Source organism: Phyllobates terribilis, unplaced genomic scaffold (assembly GCF_046119375.1).
Source record: "Phyllobates terribilis strain yellow unplaced genomic scaffold, ASM4611937v1 Scaffold_108__1_contigs__length_5656254, whole genome shotgun sequence".
Classification (NCBI taxonomy): Eukaryota; Metazoa; Chordata; class Amphibia; order Anura; family Dendrobatidae; genus Phyllobates; species Phyllobates terribilis.
The window spans coordinates 3,318,331-3,334,713 of record NW_027362868.1 but is presented as its reverse complement, the minus strand read 5'-3'; the positions used below and the strand labels follow the sequence as shown (position 1 = coordinate 3,334,713).

General features: G+C 44.2%; 7 non-coding genes and 1 pseudogene across 7 annotated transcripts; all 8 read right to left on the bottom strand.

The window, feature by feature from the left end:
• Positions 1-1,110: 1,110 nt before the first annotated feature.
• On the bottom strand, positions 1,111-1,301 carry LOC141200457 (U2 spliceosomal RNA). The gene has a single exon (XR_012272177.1). It is a non-coding gene; the product is annotated as a U2 spliceosomal RNA (small nuclear RNA).
• A 1,115-nt stretch (positions 1,302-2,416) lies between these two features.
• Positions 2,417-2,607, bottom strand: LOC141200111 (U2 spliceosomal RNA). The gene has a single exon (XR_012271843.1). It is a non-coding gene; the product is annotated as a U2 spliceosomal RNA (small nuclear RNA).
• Positions 2,608-3,722: 1,115 nt separating this feature from the next.
• On the bottom strand, positions 3,723-3,913 carry LOC141200535 (U2 spliceosomal RNA). The gene has a single exon (XR_012272253.1). It is a non-coding gene; the product is annotated as a U2 spliceosomal RNA (small nuclear RNA).
• A 1,115-nt stretch (positions 3,914-5,028) lies between these two features.
• On the bottom strand, positions 5,029-5,233 carry LOC141200891 (U2 spliceosomal RNA; annotated as a pseudogene).
• A 6,106-nt stretch (positions 5,234-11,339) lies between these two features.
• LOC141200110 (U2 spliceosomal RNA) lies at positions 11,340-11,530 on the bottom strand. Its single transcript, XR_012271842.1, has one exon. It is a non-coding gene; the product is annotated as a U2 spliceosomal RNA (small nuclear RNA).
• A 1,115-nt stretch (positions 11,531-12,645) lies between these two features.
• Positions 12,646-12,836, bottom strand: LOC141200108 (U2 spliceosomal RNA). The gene has a single exon (XR_012271840.1). It is a non-coding gene; the product is annotated as a U2 spliceosomal RNA (small nuclear RNA).
• Positions 12,837-13,951: 1,115 nt separating this feature from the next.
• On the bottom strand, positions 13,952-14,142 carry LOC141200107 (U2 spliceosomal RNA). Its single transcript, XR_012271839.1, has one exon. It is a non-coding gene; the product is annotated as a U2 spliceosomal RNA (small nuclear RNA).
• A 1,115-nt stretch (positions 14,143-15,257) lies between these two features.
• On the bottom strand, positions 15,258-15,448 carry LOC141200106 (U2 spliceosomal RNA). Its single transcript, XR_012271838.1, has one exon. It is a non-coding gene; the product is annotated as a U2 spliceosomal RNA (small nuclear RNA).
• Positions 15,449-16,383: the final 935 nt, after the last annotated feature.

The window sequence follows — 16,383 nt, the reverse complement described above, 5'->3', positions numbered from 1 at the left end:
AAAAGGCCGAGAAACTACGGAGCCACCCAAGGATCCTGAAAAGTCCATTTGTGGAGATGAGCTCCTGGACTCCCGTTAAGAAGACATGTTGTCAACCTCTAGATCCCTTACATGCCTGCACTTTTCGGCTTGCTGCTGCTGCAATCCACGCGTTTTAGATCTGCATAACTCCACCTCTTTAAACACAGCACCTTCACCCCCTGCTGTTCCCACCCGCCTCAACACCGTTGGAAGGGAGGAGAACCAATTAAGGCGGGGGGTGGGGTGGAACGAGCAGCTGTCTACCCTTAGCAGGAGGGCTCCTGATTACATACCTCTCCTGCTGCTGCTGCTGCTGGCTGTCCAGCAGCAGACTGAAGGTGGCTGCTGCTGTGCACAGGTATATAAAGGCTCAGAGCCTATTATGACACGCGCAGCCAGCGTTCCATTGCCACATTCCATCTACTGCAGGCAGGATACCTGGCTGGCTGAATGTCGCTGAGAAGCTCACAGAGACCGCCATAAGCAACAGTTTAACAGAATGCCACAGACTAATCAACCAAACTTTTTGGGTTGGGTTCTCTTTTATAGTCTGCAGGCATTAAATGAAAGAAGTCAGTGTTCCAGCAGAAGGAGACAACGTTTCAGAAAAGGCATTGTAGCAAACCAAAAAAGAAATTTTAAGCGCAGCAGAGTAACCAGCGCACATACCTGTTAGCTCAGGTGAGTTTAAAAGGCTGCTGTTGATAACAAGGGCATTTGCTAAATAGATGGTGTGTGTGCAACAATATACTGAAAGGTCAATTATATTATGCAGCTTATCTCACCACCTGTAGTTATTTAGGTGAAAGCTCCAAAATGCTTGCCTAATATGTCTGTTTATCCAAAAGGAAGTAAAAAGGGAGAGCTAGAAAGATAGCATTGCATCACATTACATGGCAATGCAATGCACAGTTGCTGAAGTTGAACCAAAATGAGCTTGTAATCTGGCTTCTGCAACTTTGAACATGAAAAATCCAATGAGGAGAAGAAAAGCAAAGCCAAAGAGTCCATCCCAAAATCCGACAAACAAGCAAAATGAACAAAAAACATTGAATTCAATTCTTTCTGATTTTAGAAACTGCATTAAAGAAGGGGTGCACCGGTCCTGGAGATACTGCAATACCAGGTCAATGCGTGGAGTGGACAGAGCAAGCTCTTTTTCCATCTCCCTGTTCTAATAATCCATTTAATATATGGTCCCCAGATAGGGGACGTATCAGATATTAAACTGATAAGAACAGATACTACACTTGATCTTAGCCAAAAGGCCGAGAAGCGATAACCAGAATTGGTTTCAAACTACGGAGCCACCCAAGGATCCTGAAAAGTCCATTTGTGGAGATGAGCTCCTGGACTCCCGTTAAGAAGACATGTTGTCAACCTCTAGATCCCTTACATGCCTGCACTTTTCGGCTTGCTGCTGCTGCAATCCACGCGTTTTAGATCTGCATAACTCCACCTCTTTAAACACAGCACCTTCACCCCCTGCTGTTCCCACCCGCCTCAACACCGTTGGAAGGGAGGAGAACCAATTAAGGCGGGGGGTGGGGTGGAACGAGCAGCTGTCTACCCTTAGCAGGAGGGCTCCTGATTACATACCTCTCCTGCTGCTGCTGCTGCTGGCTGTCCAGCAGCAGACTGAAGGTGGCTGCTGCTGTGCACAGGTATATAAAGGCTCAGAGCCTATTATGACACGCGCAGCCAGCGTTCCATTGCCACATTCCATCTACTGCAGGCAGGATACCTGGCTGGCTGAATGTCGCTGAGAAGCTCACAGAGACCGCCATAAGCAACAGTTTAACAGAATGCCACAGACTAATCAACCAAACTTTTTGGGTTGGGTTCTCTTTTATAGTCTGCAGGCATTAAATGAAAGAAGTCAGTGTTCCAGCAGAAGGAGACAACGTTTCAGAAAAGGCATTGTAGCAAACCAAAAAAGAAATTTTAAGCGCAGCAGAGTAACCAGCGCACATACCTGTTAGCTCAGGTGAGTTTAAAAGGCTGCTGTTGATAACAAGGGCATTTGCTAAATAGATGGTGTGTGTGCAACAATATACTGAAAGGTCAATTATATTGTGCAGCTTATCTCACCACCTGTAGTTATTTAGGTGAAAGCTCCAAAATGCTTGCCTAATATGTCTGTTTATTCCAAAGGAAGTAAAAAGGGAGAGCTAGAAAGATAGCATTGCATCACATTACATGGCAATGCAATGCACAGTTGCTGAAGTTGAACCAAAATGAGCTTGTAATCTGGCTTCTGCAACTTTGAACATGAAAAATCCAATGAGGAGAAGAAAAGCAAAGCCAAAGAGTCCATCCCAAAATCCGACAAACAAGCAAAATGAACAAAAATCATTGAATTCAATTCTTTCTGATTTTAGAAACTGCATTAAAGAAGGGGTGCACCGGTCCTGGAGATACTGCAATACCAGGTCAATGCGTGGAGTGGACAGAGCAAGCTCTTTTTCCATCTCCCTGTTCTAAAAATCCATTTAATATATGGTCCCCAGATAGGGGACGTATCAGATATTAAACTGATAAGAACAGATACTACACTTGATCTTAGCCAAAAGGCCGAGAAGCGATAACCAGAATTGGTTTCAAACTACGGAGCCACCCAAGGATCTTGAAAAGTCCATTTGTGGAGATGAGCTCCTGGACTCCCGTTAAGAAGACATGTTGTCAACCTCTAGCTCCCTTACATGCCTGCACTTTTCGGCTTGCTGCTGCTGCAATCCACGCGTTTTAGATCTGCATAACTCCACCTCTTTAAACACAGCACCTTCACCCCCTGCTGTTCCCACCCGCCTCAACACCGTTGGAAGGGAGGAGAACCAATTAAGGCGGGGGGTGGGGTGGAACGAGCAGCTGTCTACCCTTAGCAGGAGGGCTCCTGATTACATACCTCTCCTGCTGCTGCTGCTGCTGGCTGTCCAGCAGCAGACTGAAGGTGGCTGCTGCTGTGCACAGGTATATAAAGGCTCAGAGCCTATTATGACACGCGCAGCCAGCGTTCCATTGCCACATTCCATCTACTGCAGGCAGGATACCTGGCTGGCTGAATGTCGCTGAGAAGCTCACAGAGACCGCCATAAGCAACAGTTTAACAGAATGCCACAGACTAATCAGCCAAACTTTTTGGGTTGGGTTCTCTTTTATAGTCTGCAGGCATTAAATGAAAGAAGTCAGTGTTCCAGCAGAAGGAGACAACGTTTCAGAAAAGGCATTGTAGCAAACCAAAAAAGAAATTTTAAGCGCAGCAGAGTAACCAGCGCACATACCTGTTAGCTCAGGTGAGTTTAAAAGGCTGCTGTTGATAACAAGGGCATTTGCTAAATAGATGGTGTGTGTGCAACAATATACTGAAAGGTCAATTATATTGTGCAGCTTATCTCACCACCTGTAGTTATTTAGGTGAAAGCTCCAAAATGCTTGCCTAATATGTCTGTTTATCCAAAAGGAAGTAAAAAGGGAGAGCTAGAAAGATAGCATTGCATCACATTACATGGCAATGCAATGCACAGTTGCTGAAGTTGAACCAAAATGAGCTTGTAATCTGGCTTCTGCAACTTTGAACATGAAAAATCCAATGAGGAGAAGAAAAGCAAAGCCAAAGAGTCCATCCCAAAATCCGACAAACAAGCAAAATGAACAAAAAACATTGAATTCAATTCTTTCTGATTTTAGAAACTGCATTAAAGAAGGGGTGCACCGGTCTTGGAGATACTGCAATACCAGGTCAATGCGTGGAGTGGACAGAGCAAGCTCTTTTTCCATCTCCCTGTTCTAAAAATCCATTTAATATATGGTCCCCAGATAGGGGACGTATCAGATATTAAACTGATAAGAACAGATACTACACTTGATCTTAGCCAAAAGGCCGAGAAGCGATAACCAGAATTGGTTTCAAACTACGGAGCCACCCAAGGATCCTGAAAAGTCCATTTGTGGAGATGAGCTCCTGGACTCCCGTTAAGAAGACATGTTGTCAACCTCTAGATCCCTTACATGCCTGCACTTTTCGGCTTGCTGCTGCTGCAATCCACGCGTTTTAGATCTGCATAACTCCACCTCTTTAAACACAGCACCTTCACCCCCTGCTGTTCCCACCCGCCTCAACACCGTTGGAAGGGAGGAGAACCAATTAAGGCGGGGGGTGGGGTGGAACGAGCAGCTGTCTACCCTTAGCAGGAGGGCTCCTGATTACATACCTCTCCTGCTGCTGCTGCTGCTGGCTGTCCAGCAGCAGACTGAAGGTGGCTGCTGCTGTGCACAGGTATATAAAGGCTCAGAGCCTATTATGACACGCGCAGCCAGAGTTCCATTGCCACATTCCATCTACTGCAGGCAGGATACCTGGCTGGCTGAATGTCGCTGAGAAGCTCACAGAGACCGCCATAAGCAACAGTTTAACAGAATGCCACAGACTAATCAACCAAACTTTTTGGGTTGGGTTCTCTTTTATAGTCTGCAGGCATTAAATGAAAGAAGTCAGTGTTCCAGCAGAAGGAGACAACGTTTCAGAAAAGGCATTGTAGCAAGCCAAAAAAGAAATTTTAAGCGCAGCAGAGTAACCAGCGCACATACCTGTTAGCTCAGGTGAGTTTAAAAGGCTGCTGTTGATAACAAGGGCATTTGCTAAATAGATGGTGTGTGTGCAACAATATACTGAAAGGTCAATTATATTGTGCAGCTTATCTCACCACCTGTAGTTATTTAGGTGAAAGCTCCAAAATGCTTGCCTAATATGTCTGTTTATCCAAAAGGAAGTAAAAAGGGAGAGCTAGAAAGATAGCATTGCATCACATTACATGGCAATGCAATGCACAGTTGCTGAAGTTGAACCAAAATGAGCTTGTAATCTGGCTTCTGCAACTTTGAACATGAAAAATCCAATGAGGAGAAGAAAAGCAAAGCCAAAGAGTCCATCCCAAAATCCGACAAACAAGCAAAATGAACAAAAAACATTGAATTCAATTCTTTCTGATTTTAGAAACTGCATTAAAGAAGGGGTGCACCGGTCCTGGAGATACTGCAATACCAGGTCAATGCGTGGAGTGGACAGAGCAAGCTCTTTTTCCATCTCCCTGTTCTAAAAATCCATTTAATATATGGTCCCCAGATAGGGGACGTATCAGATATTAAACTGATAAGAACAGATTTTTTTTTTTTTTTTTTAAACCATTCAGTTTAGTTTTTTAGCAAACAGTATGAATTTCTCCAAAATTTGCTACTTAAAACTTCTCATCATCATGGTTCTATTTATTTAGCAGTAGTATAAGACGAAATATAATCACAAGGGAACATCCTTTACGTAACACAAATGCAGAAACTTCAAGGAATCACAAAGAAAAAAATCACTGGTATTTGATAAGGTAATGCCACTTTTTAAATTTCCAAATCCCTTCGGCATCTGTGCCACCACCGCCTCTGCTGTCCAACTTATATATCAGGTATAGTCTTGAAAGAATAAGTCTAACACATTCATTCACTGATAAAGATTTCCTTTTGAAAAGTCCAAGGTTCCTTGCATCCCACAAACTCTCCATCACACAAGCCATTATCAACCATAAAATTCTATCTTTAGACCGACTACACGCACCAATTCCAAACATCGCCACACGCCAATCCACAAAATTCACGCCTGCTAAACCCTTACACAATCCACCTACACACTTCCACACACTGTACGCGTACTCACAATCCCACATAACATGCCTGACAGTCTCACAACCACCACATCCCACTCTCGGACACACATCTGTTCTTATCAACTCTCTTTTCTTCTGCACTTCTCTCACAGGTAAAATATTATGTAAAGTCATCCACACAACATCCTTCTGTTTGTTTGACATCCCATACGTATCTAACTTCTTCCATGCATCTGAAACCTCATTCCCTCTCAGCCCAACAATATTACACTCTACCTCATTTGCACTCATTCTTTTCACCACATTCTTGGTCATTCTAAAATCATTCATTCCCACACTCAACAAATCATGCTTTCTCACAAATTTCTCAATCACCTCATACCAAACAGGACACTTAAAGGCCACAGGCACACTCGCATCTCTCTTCCTCCAGCATAACCCATACAACATCCATCCAGCAGAATAATTAGCCATAAAAGCACCTTTATTGCCTTTACCCAGCAAAATAACCACAGTCTTAATATAATTAAGACCTAAAAAAACTTCAATATTGGGAAAGGCCAGCCCACCATGCTGACAAGCCTTAAAAAGGCTCTCCCGCTTCAACTTCTCCATCTTACTACACCACAGGAATGTGAATACCAACTTCTCTATTCTCTTAATTTTCCTGTAAGGAGAAGGAAAAACAGTCGCCACATAAAGCAGGATAGGGAGAATCACTGCTTTGATAATTAACACCTTACCACGCAGAGTCAATTCTCTCATTCGCCAAAAATTCAATTTACGTTCAACCCGCATACCACACTCTTCCCAACTTTCATTCCCTTTTAAGTCATCATTAAATAATACGCCCAAAATCTTGATTGCACCCTCTTCACACTTTACACCATCCATACGAATACTACTATCTCCAAAACATTTAAAACTACATTTATTCCAATTTACCCTAAAACCAGACGCACCAACAAAAAAATCCAAAAGCAATTTAATTCTACTCAAAGAAGCCATACTTTCACTCACAACCACAACATCATCCATATAACCTAACACTTTCACATGCTTACCACCACTACCAGGCACCAACAAACCTCTCATCATTTTATCCCGTCTAATCAAACATAACAATGGTTCTATTACACATACAAATAAGACGGGGGACATAGGACACCCCTGCCTTACTCCTGACCTAATCTTCACTTTGTCACACAGCCACCCATTAACCAAGAACTCACTTGACACACAATCATACAATGATTTTACACAATTCACAAATTCTCTAGGAAACCCCATTCTTTCCAGTACTTTAAACAAAAACACATGCGAAACCCTGTCAAACGCCTTCTCAAAATCAATAGCTAAAGTCATACATTTCTGCTTTCTATCCTTGCAATCCCCAATCATATCTCTCAACAATAACAAGTTATCACTCATACTTCTTCCAGGCACTGCACATACTTGGTCCTCCTCCACAACACTACCAATCACTTCACGCATACGATTTGCCAGTAACTTACTGTAGACCTTATAATCCGAATTCAGCAGTGTTATTGGTCTCCAGTTTTCCAAACGTTTCCTCTCACCCTTTTTATACACAAGCACAACCACTCCTTCTTTCATTGATTCACACAACCTACCATTCACCCACATATACTTACATACCTCAGTCAAATCTGTTCCCAAAACTTCCCATGCTTTCACATACAACTCTACAGGTATACCATCTTTCCCAGGAGTCTTACTCTTTTTAGCACTCCACACCACATTCTTCACTTCATCCAGAACTACATCCTCACACAATAGATCACGCTCCTCAGAATCAAGTTTTTTCTCCACACCATTCAGAACATATGACACAAGCCCAGAGTCAATCCATTTCTCATCATACAACTTGCTATAAAACCTATTCACTTCTTTCAGCACATCCTCACCCATACAGTTGGTTCCACTTTCATTCACAACTTCATTCATATCAGTCTTCCTACCATTCATTTTTTTAAAAAAGAACCTCGTACACTTCTCATTTTTCTCCAGGTGCTCAATTTTAGTACGATATATAATTTCCTTTCCTTTCTCATCCAACACACGCTTCAATTCATTCTTAGCCTCAGTAAGTTGATCAGACATCTCCAAACCACTTGCAACACACTTTCTCAACCAGTCAATCCGTCTATTAAGGTCATTAAACCTATTCCTATATCTGGCAGCTTTTCTATAGCCCCACTTTTTGAAGAAAGTTTTAAATTGCACTTTCACCCAGTCCCACCAGTCAAGAACACACACAAAATCCTTCTTACGCATTCTCCATCTTTCATACTTTACATTAAACTCATTCATCACCTCATCATCCTCTAACAGCCTTGCATTCAACTTCCATACCCCACCGCCATACACTTGGTCACCATTCGCACAAAACACGCCTCTCAAACATTCATGGTCCGAAAAAGGTACCTTTTGTTGAGAAAAATCCAAACATACCATATTTTTAGAAAATAACATTAAATCAATTCTGGAATGAATCTCACCACGGTCAGCATGGTATGTCGGCGGTGGTGGCATGCCAAGAACAACAACTGCTGCATCTAAAAAGGAAAAATCACAAATTAAATGGGACAATTTCTTTCCTGTTATGTCACACTTTCCTTCTGTGACACAATTAACGTCCCCAACAAAAATAGTGGGAGATTTCCCTGGAAGAAAAAAACTTAATTTTTCAAGAAGAGCAAGCCGCTCTTCCTTCCCTGTAGGGCAATATAAATTAATAATTCTGACCCGCCACCCTCTATAACTCAAAAATGCAATTAAACATCGGCCCACCTCCACCACAATATAACTATCAATAGAGATTTCTTTATTCCCAACTAATATCCCCACCCCATCATTTTTATTATGATTAGACCCTGACCAGATATGCTGTCCGTAAGGCCAGTCTTTGTCACAAGGAGCATCCTGAATCCCACACTCCTGAAGGCAAAAAACATCAGCACCTAAATGTTTCAGGTAGTCCAGAACAGTTGTTCTTCTGATTTTAGATCTGATCTGCCTTACATTTAGGGACACTACATCCCAACCAGATTGGCAAGACATTAATTAATGAAAAGAAATACATGACTCAATGTTGATCACACCATACTCATCCATTATCATCAGACTGGGAAAGCACCCCAAAGGTGTTGATGCTCTCAGGGATGCCAAGGTAAGGAGCATCAGGGGAGAAGACATCCTGCGGGTAAATGCGGTCACTTGCAGGACTGTCGCACCCTCCGCTGGCAGGTGAGTACTCTCGTCTGGGTTTTTTATTGGCCAGTTCAGGAGTATCATCATCATCAAAAGACCTCCCAGAAGTAAAGTCTCCTTGGCCACCATCCCTGGCCACCTCTTCGTCTGTAGCACCCCAGGACAATGCAGGGGTTCGAGCTAGAGACACATCCATGTCACCCTCACCACATATTTCGGACTGATGAGGGAGGTCCACATCCAACTCGGAGATCTCCATACCTGGCCCAGCAGGGGCCGGAGGGTCCAACAGGTTCTGGGCCTCACCCACCAGATCTTCAACCTCAGGGGGCTCCGTCTCAGCATTGATCTCTGCAGTAGTCACCTGTGGGGTAACAGCAGGGACAGTAGGCTTACCTTTGGTCACTTCGGAGAAGGACCTAGGCTTGACTTTAGCCTTACAATCCCGAATCACATGTCCTTCCTCCCCGCAGGCATCACATACCACCGGGTTGGAACAATCCTTCGCCAGATGACCGTACTTGTTGCACTTTCTACAGTTTGGCAATTGCTTGCAGAAATCCTGGATATGCCCGAACATGTTGCATCTCCTGCAGAACAATGGCGCCTCGGGAAAAAACAGATATCCAGAGTCTCTTCCAATTGTAAAGTTCAGGGGAGGATAGTGAATACCTCCAGGACCATGAGGGTCTATCCCAAACCTCACAAAGTATTTATACTTCCCAGTCCACAGCCCTTCTCCATTTAAGATTTTATGGGAGAATTGCACAAAAATGCAGTGTCTTCTCAGGAATGCAGTGATATCATCCCGGGAGATAAAGGGGTTGTGCATGAATATTACCACCGGGATATCCCCCTTAGAGTAGAGTACAGTGAAGATAAGTCCATCCAGCTGAGGGTGCTCTGAAAGGACTTGAAGAGTTTTGAAAAGGTTTTGGCAAGCCGCCATAGAAGAAAGCACCAAGACGTACCTATGCTCCCTTCTGAACTCCTGCAAACAGATGATCTCCGACTTCTGGATCTTCAGGATTTCATAGAAAATGGCGTTGACCAGGTATGACAACGAGAAATGGTCCTTCTTCTCCTCAGAGACGTCGATACGGAAAGCATTCTTGACCCGGGGATCCCCGGTCCCAGCAAAACGAAGCTTGACACCCATGGTCGCTTCAGGAATCGCCTTCTCGTTTCCTCCTCACTCTCCCCCTATAGCAGCATCCAGCTTAAGCCACCGAAGTGGCGATGCTGGAAGGCTGAGGGCTAGTACACAAGGAACCTCTTGTCCAAACACTAGGTCTGAGCCAAAAGGCCGAGAAGCGATAACCAGAATTGGTTTCAAACTACGGAGCCACCCAAGGATCCTGAAAAGTCCATTTGTGGAGATGAGCTCCTGGACTCCCGTTAAGAAGACATGTTGTCAACCTCTAGATCCCTTACATGCCTGCACTTTTCGGCTTGCTGCTGCTGCAATCCACGCGTTTTAGATCTGCATAACTCCACCTCTTTAAACACAGCACCTTCACCCCCTGCTGTTCCCACCCGCCTCAACACCGTTGGAAGGGAGGAGAACCAATTAAGGCGGGGGGTGGGGTGGAACGAGCAGCTGTCTACCCTTAGCAGGAGGGCTCCTGATTACATACCTCTCCTGCTGCTGCTGCTGCTGGCTGTCCAGCAGCAGACTGAAGGTGGCTGCTGCTGTGCACAGGTATATAAAGGCTCAGAGCCTATTATGACACGCGCAGCCAGCGTTCCATTGCCACATTCCATCTACTGCAGGCAGGATACCTGGCTGGCTGAATGTCGCTGAGAAGCTCACAGAGACCGCCATAAGCAACAGTTTAACAGAATGCCACAGACTAATCAACCAAACTTTTTGGGTTGGGTTCTCTTTTATAGTCTGCAGGCATTAAATGAAAGAAGTCAGTGTTCCAGCAGAAGGAGACAACGTTTCAGAAAAGGCATTGTAGCAAACCAAAAAAGAAATTTTAAGCGCAGCAGAGTAACCAGCGCACATACCTGTTAGCTCAGGTGAGTTTAAAAGGCTGCTGTTGATAACAAGGGCATTTGCTAAATAGATGGTGTGTGTGCAACAATATACTGAAAGGTCAATTATATTGTGCAGCTTATCTCACCACCTGTAGTTATTTAGGTGAAAGCTCCAAAATGCTTGCCTAATATGTCTGTTTATCCAAAAGGAAGTAAAAAGGGAGAGCTAGAAAGATAGCATTGCATCACATTACATGGCAATGCAATGCACAGTTGCTGAAGTTGAACCAAAATGAGCTTGTAATCTGGCTTCTGCAACTTTGAACATGAAAAATCCAATGAGGAGAAGAAAAGCAAAGCCAAAGAGTCCATCCCAAAATCCGACAAACAAGCAAAATGAACAAAAAACATTGAATTCAATTCTTTCTGATTTTAGAAACTGCATTAAAGAAGGGGTGCACCGGTCCTGGAGATACTGCAATACCAGGTCAATGCGTGGAGTGGACAGAGCAAGCTCTTTTTCCATCTCCCTGTTCTAAAAATCCATTTAATATATGGTCCCCAGATAGGGGACGTATCAGATATTAAACTGATAAGAACAGATACTACACTTGATCTTAGCCAAAAGGCCGAGAAGCGATAACCAGAATTGGTTTCAAACTACGGAGCCACCCAAGGATCCTGAAAAGTCCATTTGTGGAGATGAGCTCCTGGACTCCCGTTAAGAAGACATGTTGTCAACCTCTAGATCCCTTACATGCCTGCACTTTTCGGCTTGCTGCTGCTGCAATCCACGCGTTTTAGATCTGCATAACTCCACCTCTTTAAACACAGCACCTTCACCCCCTGCTGTTCCCACCCGCCTCAACACCGTTGGAAGGGAGGAGAACCAATTAAGGCGGGGGGTGGGGTGGAACGAGCAGCTGTCTACCCTTAGCAGGAGGGCTCCTGATTACATACCTCTCCTGCTGCTGCTGCTGCTGGCTGTCCAGCAGCAGACTGAAGGTGGCTGCTGCTGTGCACAGGTATATAAAGGCTCAGAGCCTATTATGACACGCGCAGCCAGCGTTCCATTGCCACATTCCATCTACTGCAGGCAGGATACCTGGCTGGCTGAATGTCGCTGAGAAGCTCACAGAGACCGCCATAAGCAACAGTTTAACAGAATGCCACAGACTAATCAACCAAACTTTTTGGGTTGGGTTCTCTTTTATAGTCTGCAGGCATTAAATGAAAGAAGTCAGTGTTCCAGCAGAAGGAGACAACGTTTCAGAAAAGGCATTGTAGCAAACCAAAAAAGAAATTTTAAGCGCAGCAGAGTAACCAGCGCACATACCTGTTAGCTCAGGTGAGTTTAAAAGGCTGCTGTTGATAACAAGGGCATTTGCTAAATAGATGGTGTGTGTGCAACAATATACTGAAAGGTCAATTATATTATGCAGCTTATCTCACCACCTGTAGTTATTTAGGTGAAAGCTCCAAAATGCTTGCCTAATATGTCTGTTTATCCAAAAGGAAGTAAAAAGGGAGAGCTAGAAAGATAGCATTGCATCACATTACATGGCAATGCAATGCACAGTTGCTGAAGTTGAACCAAAATGAGCTTGTAATCTGGCTTCTGCAACTTTGAACATGAAAAATCCAATGAGGAGAAGAAAAGCAAAGCCAAAGAGTCCATCCCAAAATCCGACAAACAAGCAAAATGAACAAAAAACATTGAATTCAATTCTTTCTGATTTTAGAAACTGCATTAAAGAAGGGGTGCACCGGTCCTGGAGATACTGCAATACCAGGTCAATGCGTGGAGTGGACAGAGCAAGCTCTTTTTCCATCTCCCTGTTCTAAAAATCCATTTAATATATGGTCCCCAGATAGGGGACGTATCAGATATTAAACTGATAAGAACAGATACTACACTTGATCTTAGCCAAAAGGCCGAGAAGCGATAACCAGAATTGGTTTCAAACTACGGAGCCACCCAAGGATCCTGAAAAGTCCATTTGTGGAGATGAGCTCCTGGACTCCCGTTAAGAAGACATGTTGTCAACCTCTAGATCCCTTACATGCCTGCACTTTTCGGCTTGCTGCTGCTGCAATCCACGCGTTTTAGATCTGCATAACTCCACCTCTTTAAACACAGCACCTTCACCCCCTGCTGTTCCCACCCGCCTCAACACCGTTGGAAGGGAGGAGAACCAATTAAGGCGGGGGGTGGGGTGGAACGAGCAGCTGTCTACCCTTAGCAGGAGGGCTCCTGATTACATACCTCTCCTGCTGCTGCTGCTGCTGGCTGTCCAGCAGCAGACTGAAGGTGGCTGCTGCTGTGCACAGGTATATAAAGGCTCAGAGCCTATTATGACACGCGCAGCCAGCGTTCCATTGCCACATTCCATCTACTGCAGGCAGGATACCTGGCTGGCTGAATGTCGCTGAGAAGCTCACAGAGACCGCCATAAGCAACAGTTTAACAGAATGCCACAGACTAATCAACCAAACTTTTTGGGTTGGGTTCTCTTTTATAGTCTGCAGGCATTAAATGAAAGAAGTCAGTGTTCCAGCAGAAGGAGACAACGTTTCAGAAAAGGCATTGTAGCAAACCAAAAAAGAAATTTTAAGCGCAGCAGAGTAACCAGCGCACATACCTGTTAGCTCAGGTGAGTTTAAAAGGCTGCTGTTGATAACAAGGGCATTTGCTAAATAGATGGTGTGTGTGCAACAATATACTGAAAGGTCAATTATATTGTGCAGCTTATCTCACCACCTGTAGTTATTTAGGTGAAAGCTCCAAAATGCTTGCCTAATATGTCTGTTTATCCAAAAGGAAGTAAAAAGGGAGAGCTAGAAAGATAGCATTGCATCACATTACATGGCAATGCAATGCACAGTTGCTGAAGTTGAACCAAAATGAGCTTGTAATCTGGCTTCTGCAACTTTGAACATGAAAAATCCAATGAGGAGAAGAAAAGCAAAGCCAAAGAGTCCATCCCAAAATCCGACAAACAAGCAAAATGAACAAAAAACATTGAATTCAATTCTTTCTGATTTTAGAAACTGCATTAAAGAAGGGGTGCACCGGTCCTGGAGATACTGCAATACCAGGTCAATGCGTGGAGTGGACAGAGCAAGCTCTTTTTCCATCTCCCTGTTCTAAAAATCCATTTAATATATGGTCCCCAGATAGGGGACGTATCAGATATTAAACTGATAAGAACAGATACTACACTTGATCTTAGCCAAAAGGCCGAGAAGCGATAACCAGAATTGGTTTCAAACTACGGAGCCACCCAAGGATCCTGAAAAGTCCATTTGTGGAGATGAGCTCCTGGACTCCCGTTAAGAAGACATGTTGTCAACCTCTAGATCCCTTACATGCCTGCACTTTTCGGCTTGCTGCTGCTGCAATCCACGCGTTTTAGATCTGCATAACTCCACCTCTTTAAACACAGCACCTTCACCCCCTGCTGTTCCCACCCGCCTCAACACCGTTGGAAGGGAGGAGAACCAATTAAGGCGGGGGGTGGGGTGGAACGAGCAGCTGTCTACCCTTAGCAGGAGGGCTCCTGATTACATACCTCTCCTGCTGCTGCTGCTGCTGGCTGTCCAGCAGCAGACTGAAGGTGGCTGCTGCTGTGCACAGGTATATAAAGGCTCAGAGCCTATTATGACACGCGCAGCCAGCGTTCCATTGCCACATTCCATCTACTGCAGGCAGGATACCTGGCTGGCTGAATGTCGCTGAGAAGCTCACAGAGACCGCCATAAGCAACAGTTTAACAGAATGCCACAGACTAATCAACCAAACTTTTTGGGTTGGGTTCTCTTTTATAGTCTGCAGGCATTAAATGAAAGAAGTCAGTGTTCCAGCAGAAGGAGACAACGTTTCAGAAAAGGCATTGTAGCAAACCAAAAAAGAAATTTTAAGCGCAGCAGAGTAACCAGCGCACATACCTGTTAGCTCAGGTGAGTTTAAAAGGCTGCTGTTGATAACAAGGGCATTTGCTAAATAGATGGTGTGTGTGCAACAATATACTGAAAGGTCAATTATATTATGCAGCTTATCTCACCACCTGTAGTTATTTAGGTGAAAGCTCCAAAATGCTTGCCTAATATGTCTGTTTATCCAAAAGGAAGTAAAAAGGGAGAGCTAGAAAGATAGCATTGCATCACATTACATGGCAATGCAATGCACAGTTGCTGAAGTTGAACCAAAATGAGCTTGTAATCTGGCTTCTGCAACTTTGAACATGAAAAATCCAATGAGGAGAAGAAAAGCAAAGCCAAAGAGTCCATCCCAAAATCCGACAAACAAGCAAAATGAACAAAAAACATTGAATTCAATTCTTTCTGATTTTAGAAACTGCATTAAAGAAGGGGTGCACCGGTCCTGGAGATACTGCAATACCAGGTCAATGCGTGGAGTGGACAGAGCAAGCTCTTTTTCCATCTCCCTGTTCTAAAAATCCATTTAATATATGGTCCCCAGATAGGGGACGTATCAGATATTAAACTGATAAGAACAGATACTACACTTGATCTTAGCCAAAAGGCCGAGAAGCGATAACCAGAATTGGTTTCAAACTACGGAGCCACCCAAGGATCCTGAAAAGTCCATTTGTGGAGATGAGCTCCTGGACTCCCGTTAAGAAGACATGTTGTCAACCTCTAGATCCCTTACATGCCTGCACTTTTCGGCTTGCTGCTGCTGCAATCCACGCGTTTTAGATCTGCATAACTCCACCTCTTTAAACACAGCACCTTCACCCCCTGCTGTTCCCACCCGCCTCAACACCGTTGGAAGGGAGGAGAACCAATTAAGGCGGGGGGTGGGGTGGAACGAGCAGCTGTCTACCCTTAGCAGGAGGGCTCCTGATTACATACCTCTCCTGCTGCTGCTGCTGCTGGCTGTCCAGCAGCAGACTGAAGGTGGCTGCTGCTGTGCACAGGTATATAAAGGCTCAGAGCCTATTATGACACGCGCAGCCAGCGTTCCATTGCCACATTCCATCTACTGCAGGCAGGATACCTGGCTGGCTGAATGTCGCTGAGAAGCTCACAGAGACCGCCATAAGCAACAGTTTAACAGAATGCCACAGACTAATCAACCAAACTTTTTGGGTTGGGTTCTCTTTTATAGTCTGCAGGCATTAAATGAAAGAAGTCAGTGTTCCAGCAGAAGGAGACAACGTTTCAGAAAAGGCATTGTAGCAAACCAAAAAAGAAATTTTAAGCGCAGCAGAGTAACCAGCGCACATACCTGTTAGCTCAGGTGAGTTTAAAAGGCTGCTGTTGATAACAAGGGCATTTGCTAAATAGATGGTGTGTGTGCAACAATATACTGAAAGGTCAATTATATTGTGCAGCTTATCTCACCACCTGTAGTTATTTAGGTGAAAGCTCCAAAATGCTTGCCTAATATGTCTGTTTATCCAAAAGGAAGTAAAAAGGGAGAGCTAGAAAGATAGCATTGCATCACATTACATGGCAATGCAATGCA